General features: G+C 37.3%; 1 protein-coding gene across 7 annotated transcripts in view; it reads left to right on the top strand.

Moving 5' to 3' along the window:
• Positions 1–23,398, top strand: part of SOX5 (SRY-box transcription factor 5) — a 1,013,293-nt gene that overhangs the window by 183,467 nt on the left and 806,428 nt on the right. For 6 of the 7 annotated variants that reach the window (XM_045466143.1, XM_045466144.1, XM_045466148.1 and 3 more), the window contains one exon: positions 581–657. The gene's annotated coding sequence lies outside the window, so the exon portion shown is untranslated. Of the gene's footprint in view, positions 1–580; positions 658–8,070; positions 8,179–23,398 lie in introns of all 7 variants that reach the window. The other variant, XM_045466142.1, reaches the window with a different exon arrangement.

Genomic DNA, 23,398 nt, shown 5'->3' with positions numbered 1-23,398 from the left:
GTGGCCAAAGCCCTCAGGCAAGCAAAGACACTCCTGCCAGATATGACACATGGAGGCCCTAGAGATCACCTCTCTGTAGCCAAAGACAAAGCCAGATCTTTCCTTGGATAAGGTCATTCTTCACCACACAGAAAAGGAGGGAGGGAAAGAGTCATGAATGCAAATAGTAGTTATCATTTATTGAGGGCATCCTATGTATCAGGCAGTATGCTAAGCATTGTAAATAAGATATAAACCATGTAAATAAAATGATGGTGGAAACAGGATTTAAATCTATGTCCGCCTAACTCAAAAGTACATGATTTCAAACACTTTATTGCCTTCACCAAACCCAAAGGACAGTAAGAGTATATAATAATAATTTAAAAGCAGTTATTCTTGAGAATGGTTTTCAGAATAAAGTTGTCATTCAAATGTATAAGAACGTGAACTGCTATTTTAATAATGTAGGATACAGAGGAAGAGGATTAATGTATAGAATGGTTATGTCATTGAATTCATTCCTTCCAAATGGATTCTGGTCAGCACTTTATCATTGAATTAATTCAAAAACATTTATGGGGGATGCCTTATATCTCAGGTGCTGTGCCAGCCACTGGTAACCCAAAGATGATGATAAATAAGTTCCTGTCCAGAAGGAGCTAGCGATCCACTGGGGTATGTAAACTCTTTCTTTTATTATTTTTTTAACATTATGTTAGTTTTAAGCAAAATAGAGTGCAATATGTAAGAAATATTTTGCGTATGAATTTTGCAAGCATTTGGAACACATTTTTTTTTTGACTGGGTGAGCTAATGATAAAGTTACCAATTTGGAGATAGTTGTGCATATGACTATCAAATAAGTAAACTCAGGTTCAATCGTTTTATATATTCTTTAATAGTAGGATAGATCTTTAAAAAGTAAAACTACTTCAGAAATAAAACCAACAACATAGCACTGAGATTTGTGTGCATTTCCTACTTATAATAGTATGTGAGAGAAATGAAGGGAGAATAGGAATGTCACCAGAACACATCATACATAACAGCAGTGTGCATTTCTTCTTCACAGTTGTCATGTTGATACTTTGCTTTTTACTGGTTACTTTAGCGATAATTTTTACCTTTCATTTTCTTCTACTTAACTGATTTTTCCAATGGAACAAAGTCTATACTGGGATAAAATAGGATTCCCTACCGGGGCGCCTGGGTGGCTCAGTTGGTTAAGCATTTGACTCTTGACTTTTGGCTCAGGTCATGATCTCTTGGTTCATGAGTTTGAGCCCCGCATTGGGCTCCCTCTGTCTCTGTTCATCCCCTGCTTGTTTTCTATGTCTCTCCCCAAAAATAAATGAAAATAAACTTAAATAACAAGTATAAAAAATAGGATGTTGATATTTGGCAAATATGTATTTTATTTAAGTTATACTTTATAATGGTCCATGCTTACAATACACCACGCAGTATGCTCGGAGTGGTCCTGAGGAAATAAGTACCGCAAATGCAGTAATATACATATAAAATATTACATTCTAATTACACCTTATATATTTTATAGCTTAATGTAGTGGAATAGAATTAGAAAATAAAATAAATTTATGAGTACTTGATGTCCAGTAGTTCACACTGATGCTGCACAACACTAGCAACAATATATATGGAAATATTTAATACATATATTAATATGCTATCTAGATTAAGCATTATAAGTGCTGAGAGTGCAGTTGTGATCATTTTAAAATGTGAGAAACCCAAGAAAAAAACCTGTCCTTTTTTTTTTTTTGCAATATGATTTTAATTTTTAAAAGCATTTAATTTTGTAAACCATATCCATCATCTTTGCATAGATAAATGTTGTGGCAATTTTTTGAATGAGCATTTTGGTTCCCTAAAGAAATTATGGATACACTATAAATTTATAAATGAAAGGCCATTCATCAGAGTTATAAATATGAGTGGTTCTTGTGCTGATGCCCATGTAAACTTAAAGTGGTTTAATTTCTATCGGCTTTTGAGTATAGTTAGTACAACGAAAGAATATAGATACTGTCATACTTACATGTTGTCATATCATTGGCAAAATGGGGAGAACGGCATGAAATATTTTTTGAATAGCATGGCATTTCCTTGAATTATTGCTGGCAATAGAACATAAATCAACCTTAATGATGGATATTCCAAAGATGTTTATTAATCTATTCATTTAATCTGAAATACTCACTCTTGGCATTTATAGAGCCAGTTCAAAAGAAGTGGCGTGCTTCTAAACCCTAACTGTTACTTTTAGGGGCCCCATAATTATGTCAGCTAAATCTGGTTGGAATGCAGATTAAAATGCATAAAAATCCTTTGTTCCTAATCTATGCTAAAGGTATTTGCCTAACTGAAATATGTTTTCTCGTATATGTCTAATAAAATTTCAATTTGGTCCATCATTGGTGAAATTTACAATATGGCCTCTATTTGAATCTTCAGTTTTTAAAGTCTGTTTTCCTCCCTCCTATCCCCCCCGCCCCAAATTACAAGATAATCCTGTACTTTGTATAGTTTGACAGAAAAGGGCTGGAAAACTGGCCAAATTCCTGTGCATTGAATTAAGATATTGCATATAGCATATGATTTTGAGCACATGTAAGGAGACAGGTAGGATGGACAGATGTAAAGGTACTGAGAGTGGAATTCTTATTAGATAGCATAGGTCAGAGAAAGCCAGTAGCAGTTAAGCTGAAGAAGGAAGAAGTCAGCTCTGCATATGTTGGGGAGAAAGATGGTATGAATGTGCATGCATGTCTGTGTGTTGTTTACTAAAATATGGGAAGTCTAGGCATAGAGCTAACTTATGTATTAAAATAATGTAAGCAGGACTCAGCTTCTCTCCATTTCTTTGCTTCCACTAATACAGCATCAGTCTTGGCTTCATTTGCGAGCAAGATGGTGGCAATGGCATTGCTGAGTATTAGCATCCCCTTGGGCTTTATTCAGATCAAACTAAAAAAAGAGAGCCTCTTTCCCGGAAGCCTTATCAAAAGTCTCTTTGTGCTAATTGGTTTTGATTAAATCACAGACTAATCCTGCACACCTCTCTTGGAGCAAGAGATAGAGTCAGCTTTATCACTTTCCATGGACGAGGCACAGGATGGCCTCCCAGGGGGAAATGGGGTACTTGTAACAGAATGAGGGCATATGGATGGTAGGTAGCAAAAAATAAATAAATAAATAAATAAATTACTGCCAGGAAAAAAAAAAAAAACAATGGGTATATACACATGAAACTTTACGTATAATTACAGAAACCTATAGATTTCCTAACAATACATGGATTCTAGGTTAAGAAACTCTAAAAAGTAATACTTGAATCTATGCCTTCTGGAACAAACAAAAAACAGTATTGATATCCATAGCTGTCTAAGGAAAATAAGCTTTTACTTTGATTGTTTCCTGAATAAAGACACAAAATGAGTATAATCTATAACTACTTGTTTGATAATATCAAATTAACAACGATAAAGAAGTTGTATTTTCTTGTTAGCTAAAGTAGAAATGAGTGGTTCACCCTGAAGGTGGTTCTGTAACTATTGTTTTGTATAAGGAAAAAGAGCAAAAATCTCTCTCTCTTTTTTTTTTTTTTTTTTTTTTTTTTTGAGAGAGAGCATGAATAGGGAAGGAGGAGAAAGGGAGAGAGAGAGAGAGATGGAGGGAGAGAATCCTAAACAGACTCCACGCTCAACATGTAGCCTGACTATGGGGCTCAATCTCACATTGTGAGATCTGAGGCAAAATCTTTTATTCAAGATAAGAACTTTAAACAGGCAACATTGGGAGACTTCTATTAGGAAAAAAAAAGTTTTCCAATATTGGGTCGATAACTTTTATTGCTCTTGGGACCTGCATTTATGTGCATCCTAAGTCCCTTCAATTTGGTCAGTTTAATTAAAAGAAGTATTAATCAAGGAATAAAAGGCACAGCATAAGGAATATAGTCAATGATTCTGTAATAGTGATGTAATGGGATAGATGTCAGCTACCCTTGTAGTGAGCATAGCATAATGTATAAACTTGTCCAGTCACCCAACTGTACACCTGAAACTAATGTAACATTGTGTGTCAACTATACACAAATTTAAAAAAAACTGAAATATTATTACTCAGAAAAATATGAATCAGGTCTATGAAAATAATTTGTGATTATTTGATAATTAGCCCAAACTACCTGTTGATTTGCCTTTTTTGTTTGTTTTTACACTCAATTTTATTTTGGAATGTGTTGGTAAAGTCAGTTATTTCCTTAAAATTATTTTTAATTGAGAAATCTTAGGAGAATTGGTAGAAAATATAGGTCAATCATTGGAAAATAGGGATACTTTAAAAATACCGACATAGTGATTACGTACTTCTCATTAATATTGGTTACAAGAAAAGCTTTTAATAATGTGGGCAGTAACATAGCAATTGTCAAGATAACAGTCATCATTATGCCTTACTTTTACATGGATTCTCAATTTTTTGACAAGAAGGAGTTAGCCTGGGATATTAAGTTGCATCACTGAGCACAAAAGGAGTTTTTCTTCATAAGTGAATCAAAATACTCCTCAAAAATGGAAAAGAATTCCGTGGTTGCCAGATATTTTTATTTTTTATTTTTATTTATTTATTTTTATTTTAGGGAGAGAGAGGATAGAGAGTACGAGTAGGGCAGAGAGAAACAATATTAAGCAGGCTCCATGCTCAGTGTGGAGCCCCACGCAGGACTCAATCCCACAACCCTGAGATCATGACCTGAGCTGAAATCAAGAGTTGGATGCTTAACTTACTGAAACACCCAGGCACCTTGGATGCCAGATAGTTTTAGAGAATAAGCATGGTAATTGAAGATGGGTTTTCTGTGCCACGTTTTGTCTCTTTCAAACAAGCAAAAACCTTCTCAGGTTTTAATACTCTTCCTCATGAATGGATAACCTTTTTAACCAAAACCTTATGACTAAAGTGACCAAATCTTATGACACAAGTGACTAATGACTTAAGACTAAAGTGAATTGTCACTGCTCCGTGTTCAGTTCAGTATTGTCAGTTGTGGAGAAGGTCATTCTATTTTTCCCTATCGATTAATGCTACTGAAATGCTACAGCTATTTCAGAAGGTGTCCACCTTGTTTCAAAATATTTCTGCAAAGGCCATAATATACCTGGCTTTCCAGATTGACATGTTATTATTTTTAAAAACTCCTCCTGAAAACCTCAGTTTGCCACCAGTTCTTACTTGACTTGAAAAGTTCGTGGGTCCATTATTGCTGTGTGTGTATGGTTTTTGTTTTGTTTTGCTTCCTAGATTATAGCAGATCTTTACACGGTATCAATTATCTGTGAATAGGAAACAGCAGGTAGTTCATTCATTGAAAACTGGTTTACAGATTTTCTTGCTATACATTTGCTTGCTTCTCAGATTCAGTTTTAGACCTAACCAAGATAGAGAATTGCTTATCTGCATGGTAATATTAGTCATCAGTGGAGTTTAGAGAAATGAGGTTTGTAAAGAACAAGCTTTTTAAAATATATAATTTAAATTGTTGTTATTCTTCCATTTTGGTTAAAATCAATCCATGGATATTTTTAAGGTTGTAAGTTAAAGCAGGAAGAATGTGTCACTCTTGTAATGCTTTAGCTAAAGACAAAAGATAGAGGACCAAAATACCGTAAGAGCAATTGAAACTATATATTGTTCTTACATGATGTCCAATTCAGCTGTGTAGGTGTGAGTTTCAGATAAGATTGAATGCTTTTAAAGACGTGAACAGTCAAAGCATTCCCTATTATTTATTTTAAGGGCTTTTTAAGGAGAAGGAATGGGCTTAATCCGAGACCCCAAAGCATACATTTCCAAAGACAGCTGCCTGTCTGAATAAGGAATGAGCTAAGGAGTGAACAGGAGAAAATCCACATACATATTTGAGTTTCACTTTAGAACTTTTGATAGTTTTGGTCACTGATTGGAATTTTTCTCCAACTAGAAGTCAAAGAGACAAAGCAGGTAATCTACATAATCTTTCCCACATTTTCTAAAAGTGCCTGTAGATGAAAACATGTCAGACAATTGGTCAAATAGGGCCTAAAGTTTTGTTTGTTTGTTTTAAATCCATTCTTTACTGAGAAGGAAATTAAAAAAAAAAAGCTTGAGGTTGGTGACAGACTTGGGTTCTTGCCACATTCCCAGCTTATTTCATGGACGGCTCTCTACTCCAGAGAAAGTTAATATTTTCCAGAGATGTTCCATAGGTATTCTAAATCATACTACAGACACCTGCTCCTTTATATGGATATGTTATCCACCTAGGATGAATCAGAGTTGATTTTTTTTTTTTAGTGTGCTTCCTTTCAAAAACCTCATTAATCTTAGTGTGCAGAATTTAGGGGGAAAGTTGTGTTTTGCTACTTGACACTGTTTAATGTAAATGATTTATGATTATTCCTTATGTATACACGATAGGCACTTTATAAATTGGATTGTTCTAGGAGTAACACGATACATAAATGTTATTGCTATAAATTCTGAAGTTGGCTATATATTTTTGTATCATGTAACCAGTTGACTTATAAATGCTGACTATTCCAACCTGCTCTTTCTACTCAATATTGTAAGTGGTGACTTAGGTAAGCCTAGCAGAGATATATACACAGAGGCACTCAAACTGCACGAGAGCAGGATATCCTGGCACCTCTCCAGTGTGGCTTCTGGCTGTCTTCCAGGGGTAATGGCAGAAAGAAGAAAGAATGAGAGGGGAAACTGAAACTTTATGTAGCAAAAAAAGATGAATCTAAATTATTATTATTTTTTTTGCCCCACAAAGTCAAGAGCCAGGTAGGAGAGAAAAGGGGAAAAAGCAGAGCAAACAGGAGAAAAGTATCAGTAAAACCAATTCAGCAAAATTTAGTTACACGCCACTTTACAGGTAAATTTCCATCACTTAAATAACATTAAATAAGGATAAAGGTAATGATAGATTAACAGCTATGTAATTGTATATTTTTGTATCTATAAATACAGTATGTATGGAAATAATAATATTTATTTTTTTTGCATTTCTGTGCATGAAGTGTTTGAGGAATGGAGTTTTATAAACCATTTGATTCAACTGGTAGATGAGACCATTTTATTATGTGTGTAATTCTGTTACACTAATAGCTCTTATTTTTTTACCATGAAAACTCATTGTGATTTTCTTTCCGGGATCTGAAAGAATTAGAAAAAAAACCCTCTGAATAATCGGTCACTTTATATCTGAGTAATTGTTAAATACCAAACTCATCTAAAATGTCGAGTTACAGAGGAAGGAATAATACCCATATAACTGACTGTCAGATTCATAGCGATTTTATGCTGACTCCTGGTATTGACTGCTTACCTGATCACACAGTCCTGGCATTGGAGCTGATTTGAATTGCTCTATGCCCTAATTTGTGTAAAGAAGAACTGGGCTGTGAAGAATTCTATTGTGTTTATAGTGTCTATTCTGATAGTGATTTTATCGCCCATTTCATAGGCTGCTTCAGTTGATTCCCTTCCCCCATGCCCGACTAAGTATTACCATCTACACAATTGATCTGGTTGTCCATGAAGTCAGTTCAAATCAGCTGTTACGGTGGCTAAAAATACAAGATCAATAATTTTAAAACTTGATGTTCGTATCCTCCACAAAAGGACTAAATCTCATCAGGCAATCCCACGTGAAAAGATTATGAGACTGAAACCACATGTGTGTGACTTGTAATAACAAACATTATTTATTTGGCTATTACACTGAAGGAAATCTCCTAATTTGCTCCTTTATTACTTCTGCAATACATTTTTAATTGTCATACTTTCTGGAGCTATCCTGGTGCATGCATTGGAAAGAATATGCATATGCAGATATCTCTGTATCTGTAGGCACTATAGTCAAAACAACTTATTTGCCTAGCTGCGAAGCTGGCTTACTCACCCACTCACAAACTCCCAGAGGAAATAGGGCAAAAAGGTCAAGTAGAAGCAATAAGCCAATGATCTGTTACACAAAAGTTACTTAAGAAGTTCTGAGTGGCACTGCTCATCTTCTAGAAGGGAGATCACTGCATTCCCTGCTCATCCCTGTGTCATCAGCAGTAGCTTTGGATTCGTTTTTGAGGAAGAAAGCCCGTTTCTACATTGCTGCTGGTATACACTCAGGTAAGCTGGATTGAAATCCCAGAGACACCGCTGAACCAGACTAGACTGTGGGAAGATTCTGGTGCCGAGAGAGGGATTTACAAACATCAGTTCTCTTATCCTGTAGAATCTGAACCACCATGTGCAATTCTTCTTTTTCTGAAAGGAGGTTAAATTTAAATGCAAGACCTCCAGATTTAAATACACACACACATGCACGTAAAATGAGAAAAAGCCCATCACTTTGTGTTCAGTACAGAATACTTACAGTTACTATCTTTGAGGACTTTCTTTTTTTTTGCCAGTTATTGCTCTTTGTCTTTGCACGTAGCATCTAATTTAAGCCTCCTAAGTCCCTGGGGAACCAAGTACTATTATTATACCCATTTTTCAGCTTAGAGAATTGAGAGAGAGAGAAATTGAGTAACTTGCCATGACTCAACAGCTAGTAAGAGGTGGAGCCAGGATTCAAACCCGGGCAGAGGGATCCCCGGGGCTGACCCACACACTCCCAGGTTGACTTTGAGCAGTATGTAGTGCTTCGTTTGTGAAAAGAAGGCAGGGGAGCCATCGTTCAGCAGGAAGTAGGATTTGAGTTCTTTTTCTTGTACTAATGGTCACTGTATCTCTCTCTCAGGCCCTGTTGTGACCAATGGCAAGTCTCATTTGAGACGGCCAGTCAGAAGTGAGTAAAATAATCTATGGCCCCAGAAGAGAAAGGAATGCACTGGTTAATATGAGGATCTGACCTTAGGACCTTGCTTTCACTATTGCCACAGTAAACAAGCGAGCTAATGAACCACAGATGTTAGTGTGTCATTAGTGTCTTGGAGTTTTGTCTTCCTGGGTAGCTACCATCAAGAAGGACAGTGCCCTCTATGAATATGCATTTAGTACTAGATACAGCAATTTATGCTTTTGAACAGCACTTTATCATTTTGGTTTTGATAAATATATAAGCAATAATCAGTAGTTAGGAGTTTCAGGCTAAAATGGATGCCATTATTAGTGACTTAACAGCTCTTCCTGTGAATTCCACATGTGTCACCAAGACTGGATCATGCTACCCAGAGCTACATATCGTCAATTTTTAGAAAAGCTCACTTCGAATGCTTCTCGTGCTGTGAACCCTTTGTTCTCAGAATTGCAGTAGTCCCTAATTTCCAAACTCTGAATATGTAAAATACAGAACTTGCACAAAAAACCTAGGAGCTGTATAGGTCAGAACATTTGTTTAAACTAATATAGAATTAGCTTTTTCAGTTCCAGCTCCCTTTTTCCTATCCATTTGCCTTGCTAATAAGGCCTCAACTTATTCCTATTCAGTTACCTTGTGCCACGATACCTCTCCTTTTTGGATTTTTTATTCTGATTTGAGCAGACCTACCTAGTTCACACAGAGGACTTCGACAATAACAGTAAGACATAAAGGCTATTCAGTAAACAAGGACGGTGAAAACAATGAAATCTAACACAAACTAGGCAAAATTGCATCTCACAGCACAGAATTCTATTCCATTTTGAAACTGGTCTTTACAGATATTTTTCTCTGCCTGAAACATGTGTGCTGGTTCTATATATATAAGGGAATAGTGACATCCTGTGTGTAGCTAGACTAATTGCCTCTGTAATTAACCTATTTGAGAAGGAAGTTACATAGACATAAAATATCATTGAGTGGTGAAAGAGGCAATTTTATCTTACAGCAAACCTCTAACTTTACCAGAGGGTGTGGGCTAAACAAAAAGACGCCGTCTCCTTCCCTTCCATCTTTTTTCCTTCCTTCTTTTTCTTGTCTCTGTACAGTTCCACTGCCATTTCTATTTTCTCTCTACTACCTATATTTCCATATTATGAGCTAAAGATCTAGTGTTATTACGAGTGAGTATTCAGTTTTAAAATAGAATTGAGGAGAGGGGCACCTGGGTGGCTCAGTCAGTTGAGCATCTAACTCTTGATTTTGGCTCCGGTCATGATCCCGTCGTGGGATCGAGGCCTGTGTTGGGCTGCATGCTGAATGTGGAGCCTGCTTAAGAGTGTCTCTCTCTGTCTCTCTCCCTCTCTCTCCCCCTCTCCCTCTGTCCCTTTGCCCCTCTCCCTTGTTTGTGCTCTCTGTCTCTCTCCCTAAAGTATGTATAAATAAAAAGATAAATAGAATTGAAGAGAGATGTAAGTGTGGTGATAGGAGATAGTCTTTGGTTAAGGGTGGGATATGTATAAAATCATTTTGTTGTCTCAGAAGCTGAGGACAAAAACCTTAGCCTTCTTCTTATCCCTTAATAAAATATATGTTAATTAAATTTAGAGAAGGATCTGGGGGCATGGCAAAACCAAGGTTTTTCTTTTGACCCCTTAAGTCCAGAAGAAACCATTAGAAGGCGATACATTACAACAGAGTGTAGGTTTTGTGGTCAGAATTATTCATACTTCACCCAAATTATGGCTAAAGGGGAATAAGAAGAACAATTTTTTTTCCCAAAGTGCCCCTTTCAATGTTTTAAAAGGTAACACCTTGTCAAGACATTTCAGAAAACTGTGGGACAAAGCCAAAGCAAGAGGCATGGGAGAAATTAGTGAAAAGTGTCCTGCTGTTTATGTCCTGACTTACCCTCAAACCCCAGCAAGACTCAACTCTCAGGGCTTTGCTCAACCCTAGCCTCATGTATAATCCCTTATTCCATAATCAAAATGGTATTTTGAGTCAGACAGCTTGCTTCAGTCTTCTTCAATGAGATAACAAATGTTATGTTATGATTGATATATTTTTCAAGTCAGGCAACTACGCTTGTATTTTGCATGTTATAGTAACTTGAAAGAGCTCAGTTTAAAGTTATGACCACTACTAAGAAGAATTTCCTTGTGAAATATTTGAGAATTTTAAGCCAAAGTAAACATAATTGCTGCATTATATAATGATGGCTGAGAGTGGAATAGTTGGAATGGAAATAAATGGTTTGGAGTTTCAGACCGTGGTGGATTTGGATTCGCCAACTTCCAGGAGAGTCTTTCCATGCCTCAGTGTTTTTATCTGTGATGTGGGGATAAAAATTACCCTTTCATAAGGTAATCTTGAGACTTCAGTGAAGAAATAGTCCTGTAACACCATGCCTAGTGCCTATAAATAAATGCTTAGTAAATAGTAGCTAATATTATTTCAGACGACATTTGATAAAGCAAAATGATTTGGATGCTAGATAGTTTATTGTAAAAGTATTTAATCTTATCTGGTTGAACTGTTCTTCAAATGGATTTGTTTAATGACCTATGCTTTCATCACTGTGTTCTAATCTTCACTGTAGTAACTTTTCACTTGTATTGATAATTTATATTAGCAATAGCTGGATTGCCATTCTTGGATGATGGTGCAAGGACATTTTTAAAAAGTATTTTTCCTTGGAAAAAATATGAAGCAAAGAAGAGAAAGAAACACTACAGAAAGTTTTCTTGTGCATTACCTTCACGGTTAATCCTGTAATCAGTAACAATTATCTGATTGTAAAAGAGGCTCCTTATGAGTTAAAGGAAACCCTAATTCTACAAACCTGGTCATTTGGTCATGGCTATGTTTTGGCAGTTGTGCTAGTTAAATATAGTATGCTATGATCATTGGGGTGTCCAGCAGTTTTATGCAAGTCCCCCATCTGTTTTATTGGTGATCTTCTCTAGAAGTTAGGGAATTATATGAATCGGAAACTCAGAAAACCATTCTCAGGAGGTCAGATTCAGTCAGTACTCATAATCACAAGATAATTTACTCATCCATTCAACAAATATTTATTGGGAGTAAGTATGTTACGTGCCACCCACTGTGTCAGTTTTGAAAGTATAGTCATGAAGAGAGAAGATAAGGCATGGGGACTCACAGATGTTACAGCCTGACAGAGAAGGCACATAACATAAAACAAGTAATTACAATGAAATATTTAAGTATCCAAATAGGGGAGTTTTTTGATCTCTTAGCCAACGGAGTTGTGATTTCCTAATTGTAGATAGTGGGGGTCGGGGCATTCCTTCCTCCTGTGAATTTCCACAGCATTTTATCTGTACCTCCATTTGGAAATACCTTCCACCTTGCCCTTAGTTCCTTATGACTGTGGCATGTCTTCTAGGACTGGAAGTTCCTTAGGAGCCAGGCAGGCTACATGTGGGAGTGCCTTTAGCATCATTCGGAGGACATACACTTGTACACTCTACATAGTAGTTGCTAAATCAGTGTTGTTGAGAGAATAAAGCAAAGAAGTGTGAGCGATTTACTTCTGTTATCCTTTCTGTTTTTGATTCTTAAATATTTTGCTTTGAAATTTCTCCTTCTTCATATTCATGTGGTTAAAAGCAGGTAATAACCAATTGAAAGCCACTATCCCTCCTTTTATCCCTCTCATCTATTATTCTCTCAAAATTTAATCCCCATCAGTCTCCTCTGAAATAAATTTTTATTTGTAAGACTTTCCACGTTTGCTGTACAGGTGTCTGACTTTAGCTGCCCCATGCAAATAATAATGGAGGAAGCATCTGTTATTTGTGATATGGTACATTTTGGGATGTCCTGATCAACCTTTCTTCTGCCTATCACTGGACCTATGCAGAGAATCAGTGTTAGCTTAATCAGTATCTAGTTTTGAAAGGTCAGAACTCTTCCTTGGTTGTAAAACGGGTAGACCTTTAACCAAAGGTTTAGTATTCATTTGCCATTACTCATCGCATCACACTCTAAGAAATAAAACTGAATTCTGACAGCTTTTAAAAAGTAGGAAAGTAACCAGCTCTTAGACATCTAATCCATAGCTTAAGAAAATTCGGTATTCAAAATGATAAAGGAAGTAGTTCGGCAACAAGAAGGAAGGCAGCCTTTGCATATTCTTCTGGAAGGAACTGAGCCTCATTGGGAGGGAGAGACCTGAGTTCGGTGTTGTCTGCGAGCTGGGGTGTAATTTAGTGAGCTGACAGGAGGAGTGAAGTATCTCCTCAATATCTGTGTTTGGCAGCAGAGATGAATGCATACATCAGGAAACAATGTTTAAGTGTTTTATTTCCTTATTTCAGCCTGTCAAACTGTCAGTATAGTTAATGGCCACCGAGAGAAAGAGAGAGAGAGAGAGAGAGAGAGAGAGGGAGAGAGAGAGAGAGGAGGAACAGAGAGAAACAAAGGTGCTATGGAATCTGAAAAGAAAGAAACCAGGAAAGCATTTGCATGTTTCTGTGGCATAATGGTCAGTCAGACAAAAATAACTCACTATATTCAATTCTCTACCAAAGCCAGATGTGCTAGTTCCCTACCTACAATCCCTGCCCCCTTTTGTGCCTTCGTTTATGTCCTTCATAACTGCTTCATTTCACTTTGATCCCTGTGACTCCTTTCACTGAGGTCTAGGTTGATTATCAATACTTAAAGGATTATTTTTTGTTTTATTGGTAGTATCCAATTTTGCTCAATTTTCCAAGTTTACTCTCTTGTTTACATTGTTTATAAAATCTGGTATTAATGCTGCTTATACAAAAATTTTCAGTCTTACAACATCCCCCCTCCATATTTTTTGGGGGGGTCATTTTGTGTTTTTAGAGCACACAAAGAGTAGGTTGGACTGGATTTTGACCTGTTGTATCTTTCTTAAAGGAAGAAAAAATAAAGCATAAAGTGAAATAACGAAATTAGACATTTACTCTTAATGAATACAAAACTATTTTTAATTTCTAAAAAAACTGAGCACAACCGAGTGATTTTTATTTTATAAAAAGGAGATATATAATGGATTGTTTTTGTACTGGAAATATGTTATATTTTGATAGCAATGGTAAAGCCTCTTATATTTCACATCTATGTCAAACTGAATTTTCAACCTTTGATTTCACTCCAGTGATGAATATTTTTTATAATGAACACACTTAGTTGCCTTATAAACTGGAGGTATTTAATTAGAAAAAAATTGTTTTTTAAATCTCTATTTACAAACCTTATATAATGGTCTGAGGAGAGGTAGTATAGGGTATTAAATATAGTGGGTCCTGAATCAGGCCAGTCTTCAACACCTGGAAGGCATTTAAAAGTACAGAACATTGGACTCCGCTCCAGATTGCCGGGGAAGAGAATCTTAGGGATGAGGGTCCAGCATGTGTGTGTGTAAAATCCATTCCACACTCCCTACTCCTCGCCCCCAGGTGATGTGGGCTGTCAACCAGACTAGGAAAGCACACCATCCCTGTCACGGAAAGAGCACTGCTCTGGTTACCAGAATTGGGGCTGGTTTCTGACAATATCATTCAGTCACTGAGTAACTTTGGGCAAATCACAAGCTTTGGGGAAGCACATTTTTCAACTCTATACACTTTGTGTGATCTTTTCCAGCTTTGAACTCTTGTAAATTCATTATATTAATGAAGTTTTAAAAAGTTTTAAACTTAAAAACTGAGAGTTAAAAGACACATGCACACACACATAGTTTCTTAGTTTTTATTCTTAGACTGAGTTGATAGAGGTAAGCAAACAAAAAATCTCTCATTCTCAGTTTAAGAGTTCTTGACTGGACCTCTCTTTTTATGATATCAATCATGAACATTTTATCAGGGAAATGAGGATTTACCCCCCTGTGTTTTAGGCCTTCAGATGCAAAATGGAACTCCTCTCCACCCGCCCAAACTTGATTCTTCTTCAGGGTGCATGTCTTAACTAATGACATCCCCATACATCTTGTGTTAGCCAAAGCATCATGCTCCCTCTCGTTTGTCTTTGACATCCTAGGTTGATTTTACCCCCCTAAACTATTGTTCATCGGTCAACTTTTTATCTTCACCACCATCCATCCTGGGCCAAGGTTCCATATTTCCAGGATTCTGCAATCACCTCTCTATTGAGAGTCTTTTCTATATCTTCTCACCCTGTGCTCTAGTTGATGCTCAATACTACAAAAAGATTAAAGATGCATATCTGATCATAGGCCTTCCCCCTTCTCTATCCCACTGTGCATGGGATAAAGACCAGAACGTGTACATGGCCTGCAACACCCTGCATGATCTGTGCTACTCTTTTAGAACTTTCTTTCTGCTCTCTATGCCAACTGGCCATTCTTCAGTTTTTCACACATAGTGTATTTCCTTTCCATCTTAGGGCCATTGAGTTTTCATTTCTTTCTGGCTAGTAAGCTATTCATGTCCAACTTATTCATTTCAGATCAGCTGAAATGACATTTTCTCAGGAGAGCCTTTACTGATGTCCCAGATATGATTGAGTTCACCTGTTATTTTTTAAATTGTTTTAAATGTTTGTTTATTTTTGAGAGAGAGAGAAAGAGAGAGAGCGCGAGCGCTCAAGGCAAGCAGGGGAGGGGCAGACAGAGAGGGAGACAGAGAATCTGAAGCAGGCTCCAGACCCTGAGCTGTCAGCACAGAGCCCAACATGGGGCTTGAACCCACCAACTGTGAGATCATGACCTGAGCCGAAGTTGGATGCCCAATTGACTAAGCCACCCAGGCATCCCTTGAGTCCACCTGTTATATACTAGGCTAGAATACCTTGAATTTTCCTCCAGAGCATTTTTCACAGTTTGTAATTTTATATTAATGCGATGGTTTGGCCAATTTTAATCTAATCACTTAGACTATAACCTTGAGTTATAACCAAGAGTATGGACTTTTGATACTTTTGTTCATCACTGATTCTCTAATTCCTCAAACAGTGGGTAGGATATAGTAGGTTCTTAAGAAATATTTGTTAAGTAAAGGAATAAATGAATCAACAGAAGAAAAGTGCTCATTTATGCAGGGGACCTCCCCCATTGCCACATATTTCTAGTAATCTGTCAACCTGCCACCATTTCTCATTCTCTGTTCCAGCAACATCTGAATGCCTGGCTTCAAACTTTTTCTATATTCTTCTGACGTTAAAGAGGAATGTAAAAGCAGTGCTTTAGGCTTGTTGGTGCACTCTTGAGATGAAGTTTAAAATTGTGCATAACATGGGGCACCTGGATGTCTCAATCAGTTATGCGTCCAACTCTGATTTCCACTCAGGTCATGATCTTGCAGTTCGTGAGTTTGAGCCCTGCATCAGTCTCTGTGCCGGTGGTGCAGAGCCTGCTTGGGATTCTGTCTCCTCTCTCTGCCTCTCCCTTGCTTTCTCTCTCTCTCTCTCTCTCTCTCTCTCTCTGTTTCAAAATAAATAAACATTGGAAATTTTTTTTAAATTGTGCATAACTCAATGCAAGAAGTATAAGTAGCGAAGAGGCCCCTCAAAAATTTATTTACAGGAAATGAAGATTTCATCTTCTGGACTCCCTCCTTTGTTCAAATAAAAAGGTTGTTGCATTGAGGGTATACAAATCTTGTATCTGAACTCATGAGTCACCATGTCATATTCCTGTTTTGACATAACACATTGATACAAGTTATTGGCAAGAAGGACAGCTTTTGGAGACAGAGAGGATTTAAGATATGGAATTTAGTTAAGGCAGTCAATTTATTGTTGTCTGCTTTTCAGGTATATCATATTCTTTGTAAAATATGATCTGGGATACTGGAACCCCTTCTATGTACCTTGTGCGTTAGAGGGCCTTCTGCCTCACCCTTCTCAGCTTCTTTCTTCACTCCTGGGTAGATGAAAAATCTACTAGACCCTATATTAGACATGCTCCAGGAAATTTATACCTTGTAATTCTCTGTCCAAAGACTTCATACCTGTTGATGAGGCCTGTGCAAGCTCTTTGCGTGGTCTGTCCTTCAGGGGTCATACTTTGCCCTGGAATGTGTAACCCTAGGTCCAAGGATGGCCAAGGGAGAGCTGTTTGAGAGGGGCTGGCCACAGAGAAGGGGTGCCTCCATTTATCTGCTTTCCCTGGGCCCAGATATATTAGGGGGATGCTGGAGATTAGATGGGTGCTTTAGGAAGAAGGCATATAATGGAAGAAGAGGACAGAGTACAAAGCCCCGCAGAACATAAAATCAAGGCCCCAACAAGTTAATAATTGAATAGATGGATAAATAAACCCATAAGTATATGAGTAAACTAACTTTTGAAAACAGAAATCAACTAGAAAAAAAAAGAATTAGGAAAATACTGCCTTGATTTTTACAGTATGACTCTCACATTTAGTCAGCATCGGCCATGATTAGTGGGACATATATTCCAGACAGAAGTCTCATGGCAGTAATTTATGGCATGAAGCTGTTGGACCCTGTTGTCATGGCCCCAATGGAGCTTGGTTTGTTATTCACATTTTTTTTTTCTTTTTAGAGAATTGAGAGTTGATTTTGTTTCAATATTTGTTTCTCATAATATAATTAATATATGTTATTTTCCCCGTATTTTCTCTTCCTTTCTTCTTCTTCCTTTTTTTCGAGAGAGAGGGAGAGAGAGAGAGAACGCATGTGTGTGTGCATGAGCAGAAGAGGGGTAAGGGGAGAGGGGAGAGAGAATCTTAAGCAGGCTCCATGCCCAGCATGGAGCCCAACATGGGGCTTGATCTCACAACTGTGAGATTATGACCTGAGCCGAAACCAAGAGTAAGATGCTTTATCAGTTGAGCCACACAAGTGTCCCTTTCTCCCCACCCCCAAATTTTCTATTGTGTGGTAGAGAGAACTTGTCATTCTCATTATTGAGAGGAAGAATTAACAACATAAGTAGGTAGTTAATAGCATAGTTAAAATTTACTGTCACAAAAACACCTGTCCATTCATTACTGTGCTATGTGAACAAAATCTCAGTGATACTACAGGAGGAAATCAGGAAGGAACAAAGTATGGGACTGCTTGGCTTTAAGATGATTAAACAATTTCATTCAACAGGCAGCACTTTTCTCTTAAGCCAACAGCTTTCTCTTTCACAGTACCTTTAGAATCTTTTTGCAAAGTTGAAAGAGCTGTAATTTTAATGTAACTATTATATTCAAGACATTAATGACCTGGATCACCGAAAATAACCATGGTAACAGGTGAGAAATCAAAGATAGTTAATTTAATTGCCACGGAAAGAAAATAAGTGCAAATAATCTATAATTCTTCATTTCCAATATGTACATGTTATTTTCTTACTGCATTAATTACCCAATAGTTAGACAGAAATTATCTAGTTGTTGCTCTGTGACTCCCCATTGCATTCATGTAATGGTTTGCACTCTAATAACTATTCATTATAATTTCTTACCTCAGCAGTTTAGGCTGCCATGAACTGGGTAACATGTTCATTCAGTTGACATTAGCAATTTTTAATAACAATAAAAATGATACTTTAAGTATAGTGGAAAGGAATTTAAGCAGTTCTTTCAACCTAGTTACCTAAAGGCCACTCTAATTCGGTGGCTCTCCACAAACTGCTAATGATCTGGGACTGCTTCTCAGACAGAAAAATATCAAAATTCGTCTCTATTTCTTAACTCTTTTTCTAGGAGTTACTGGAATAGTCCCACAGAACTCTGCACAAAAGTGACAAGCAAGTTGTAGAATCCTAACTAGGGATATATGAATAATCATTGCCATGCCTATTAAATATTTTGTTGTATGTTTACTATGGGTTGAATACTATGTATGTTTACTATGGGTTGAATATTTTGCTAGGACTTGGGGATACAATGATGAATAAGATAAGGATAGAGGTACAGATGATAAAGCAGGAAATCATGACTAATGAGTAAGTTTATTATAGTTTTAAATTTTCATTTGCTCCATAGACCATAAGAGATAGTAAATTGGTGGTATTTAAATTTCATGACTATGTGCAGGAATTTTGTAACATAACAATGCAGGCAAAAGTGTGTAATTAAACATAATATCTACTACTTACTGGCCATTTTCTTATGTCCCAGATATGGTCATTTAATTCTCACACAAACAGACACCCCACTCCAATAAGTGAGTTCTTTTATCTCCATTTTCACATGAGGAAGTGAGGGTGAAATAATTGACCAAACATAATCTGAACAAGTAAGTGAGAGAGAGCAGATCCCGGTTCAGGCTGGGCTCACTCAGTTTTAAGCTTTCTATGGAAGGAATAATTAAGAGCCTTTTTAGCTCTGGTGCTTATTGCCAGTACACACTGAGTAAGATATTTACTTTTACTTGATTTTACTCGCTTTTAATTCCAGACTATACCCAAACCGTTTCAGAAAGAAGCTATCACATCTTTTTTATTGGTTTCTCTATCTCCTTTGGCAAGTCGATCTCAAAAACTGCTTTAGTAAGAAATTTTTTTAAAAATGAATAAATGGGGGCGCCTGGGTGGCGCAGTCGGTTAAGCGTCCGACTTCAGCCAGGTCACGATCTCGCGGTCTGTGAGTTCGAGCCCCGCGTCGGGCTCTGGGCTGATGGCTCAGAGCCTGGAGCCTGTTTCCGATTCTGTGTCTCCCTCTCTCTCTGCCCCTCCCCCGTTCATGCTCTGTCCCAAAAAAATAAATAAACGTTGAAAAAAAAAATAAAAAAAAAATGAATAAATGAACAACGGTAGATACATGCTAAAAAGGAATATAGAACCACCTCACATTCATCAGGATGATTACTACAAAAAGCCCTCCACAATATAAAATGAGCGTTCATGAGGATATGGAGAAATTGGAACTCTTGTGCACTATTGGTAGAAATACAAAATGGATAGCTGCTATGGAACACAGCATGGAGCCCAAATTAAACATATGATTTACCATATGATCCAGCAGTACACTTCTGCGTAGGTATCCAAAATAATTGAAGGCAGGGTTTATCCTTTTTTTTTTTTTTTTTTAAATTTTTAAATGTTTATTTATTTTTGAGAGAGAGGGAGGGAGGGAGACACAGAGAGAGGGAGACACAGAATCCAAAGCAGGCTCCAGGCTCTGAGCTGTCAGCACAGAGCCCGACCTGGGGCTTGAACTCAAAAGCCGTGAGATCATGACCTGACCTGAAGTCAGTCACTTAACCGACTGAGCCACCTAGGCACCCCAAAAGCAGAGTTTCAAAGAGGTATTTGTATACCCATGTTCATGATGGTATTAAACAAAATAGCCAAAAGGTCGAAGTAGCCCAAATGCCCATCAGTGGATGGATAGATAAACAAAATGTGGTATATACCTACAATGGATTATTATTCAGCTTAAAAAAGGAAGGAAATTTTGACACATATTACAACATGGATGAACCTGGAGGTCATTGGGCTAAGGGAAATAAGCCAGCTACAAAAGACAAAGTACAATATGATTCCACTTATATGAGGTGCCTAGACTAGTTAAAATCATAGAAAGTAGAATGGTAGTTGCCAGGTTCTGGGACAAGGTGGGAAAGGGAATTTGTTTTTTAACAGGTATAGAGTTTCCGTTTTGCAAGGTGAAAAAAGTTCTGGAGATAGCATGCACGATAGCATGAATATATTTAACACTAGTGAACGGTACACCGTAATGGTTAAGATAGTAAATAGTATATGTACTTAACCATATTAAACATTTTAAAAAAGGAAGTATGGAAGACTATATGACAGAGAGGACCTGGGAAAAGGGGGGCACCTCATTAGGTAAGTTGTTGTGAATATAGCAAAGCCGTGTCCAAGATATGCCCTGTGCCATGGAGCCCGCTCTCTCCTGAGCCAAATACAGCTTTCCAGGCAGAGCAGTCCACAAATACAAATCCCTGGACTGAGAAAGAGCTAGGTATGTTTGAATTAAAAGATAGTCACATAGTAGCAGATGATATTCTTGGAGGGATGTAGAAGAGGTTGATCATAGAAGGACCATTAGACATGGAAGGAGTTTGGACTGCATTATCTCCACTACATTTTAGCTTTCCTTTGTAGGGCTCTTTGTATCTTAGGAGATGATAAACGTTATCCATTTTGTTTCAAAAATAGTAATTGACTCACCTATTAATGTTATGGTTCATGTCTCTTATTGCACAATTAAAAAAAAATATTGAGAAGTGGTATGTTAACTTGGTGAGGTTTCATTTTTATTTAACTATCTTGTTATTGAAGTGACTGCAACCTGAAAGAATTTCCTTTTATATCTGTCTACCTTGGTAAAATACCAGTGAACCACTACTTAAAACATTGCATTCATTTTATACTTGAAAGTACTTCAAAGCGTCTCTAGAAGTTTTCTGGGACCAGGTCAGTTCATTAATCCTCACTACAGTGGTTTCAGAGACTCTGTAGGCCCTAGTTTAAGCAAATTAGTATTGGGTACTTTGCTGAAAACTGTCTAGAACTTCATTTAGCAGGGTCATTTCATGACAGATAGCTTAATACTGTGGTCTCATCTTAGAGTTGTTATCATATGGAATTTTAAAGTTTACCAGAATGACAGCTATGATCATTTAAATATGTTTTCTTAAGTAAAAGCAAAAGTTACTATAATTCAAACGTGTCTTGTTGTCAGATACCCCTTACATACTGATTTTCTTTGATGGAAAAACAAATTATTTAAAGTATCAGTAGCTCTGAAAACATGTATATCTGCCTCAGTAAAATAATACATTTATGCTATAGTCCTCATATATATTTTTTCTGTTTTAAATATGTCTGGAAATTTTATCCTACTTTGGAATATCATTCTCTACTCTTCATGATTCACAACGTCATGGCAGTTCTGAAACTTGTCATCTGACCTTTCTTACCCGCTTCTCACCTGACATTTATCTAAGATTATCAGTAATGTGGAAGGATTCTGAGAAAATTTCCCTCAATGCATCAGTGATGTTCATTCCCCTGCATTTCTTTTTAAATTTTTTTTTTCAACGTTTATTTATTTTTGGGACAGAGAGAGACAGAGCATGAACGGGGGAGGGGCAGAGAGAGAGGGAGACACAGAATCGGAAACAGGCTCCAGGCTCTGAGCCATCAGCCCAGAGCCCGACGCGGGGCTCGAACTCACGGACCGCGAGATCGTGACCTGGCTGAAGTCGGACGCTTAACCGACTGCGCCACCCAGGCGCCCCCATTCCCCTGCATTTCAATAGAGGAGTCTGAATCTGGAGGATTGGAAGTTTGACTTGGAGGAAAAGCAGAAACAGATTCATAATAGGATGACATATCAGTGGAAACTTACAGCTGATGGAGTGCAAGTATACTCGGATCAGACAATCAAACCCTGAGACAGCGCAGTATGAGTGGTTTATGGGATGAAATGAGAAGGACACCTTTTTGGGCTGCCCGGTTTACACTAAATGTGCAACAGTAGAACAGAAGGAATAGGTGTATTTAAGGAGCAACAGAAAAAGTGTGCAGCTAATGTGAACAATCTCCAAATTAAGTTGGTGGTACCCGAGACTGGTATGTCCTCCTTCATGACAATTCTATTAATGCCTTCAGTGAGGTGGGGATAAACTTCCTAGTTTATCTCCATGCAGTTTAAGAGTTTAAATAACCCAGTGGCACCTGCATGGCTCAGTCAGTTAAGCATCCGACTCTTGATTTTCACTCAGGTCATGATCTCACAGTTTTGTGAGTTCGAGCGCTGAATTGGGTTCTGCACTGATCCCATGAAGTCTGCTTGGGATTCTCCCTCTCTCTCTCTCTGCTCCTCTCTTTGCCTTCTCTTTCTCTGTCTCTGTCTCTGTGTGTGTCTCTCAAAATAAATAAACTTAAAAAAAAGAATTTAAGTATTTCAAAAGACATAATGGAGATGAAAATATTTAATCTTTTAAGGTAATTTTACATACGAAGACTAAATGGTTACGTGCAATAACACTGTCATTCTTTTAGAATTAGCAAGTGTTAATTTCTAAATTTTTCATTTGGAGTATCAATATTCATAGTTTTATTGTTAAAATGACTTTTGGTAATGCCTCATATACTCATTAACAAGTAAAGGTATGAGAAGACCTTGACCCTGTTCTTAATGAGATTTTTAAATAGGTTGGAAGATTCAGCTGAAACATGAAGTAATTGAGCAAGAAAGCACTTTTTGAATGGCTGTGCAGTGAAAAACCAGCTGAGAATAAGGGCTGGGGGGTCCAGAGTCCCTGGAGAGTGTTCAGGCACTTAGAACATGAGCAGAACCTTGGAGTCTGTAGTCAGAGGCCCTGAAGATTGGGTCACCCTAAATCTTGTAAAGTGAAAGTCCTATGAACTTTAGTATTTCTGATAAAATTCCTTGTGAATTTTGCCTCCTGTCCTACAACATAGTTGTGTTCGTGCTAAAATAAAATAATGTTTGAGTTACATTCAAATTATTTAGTTTTCTTTTCCAAGTCTGACATACCAGGAAGTTAGGACTTGTCTCACCCACGATATTGCCTTACTCCATCATACCACCACACAGCCTCAGGAGTCCAGCTGACATACCAGTTTGAG

The sequence above is a fragment of the Leopardus geoffroyi genome, chromosome B4 (assembly GCF_018350155.1).
Source record: "Leopardus geoffroyi isolate Oge1 chromosome B4, O.geoffroyi_Oge1_pat1.0, whole genome shotgun sequence".
Taxonomy (NCBI): Eukaryota; Metazoa; Chordata; class Mammalia; order Carnivora; family Felidae; genus Leopardus; species Leopardus geoffroyi.
The sequence above is the reverse complement of the archived record's forward strand: the minus strand, read 5'-3'. Positions and strand labels throughout refer to the sequence as shown.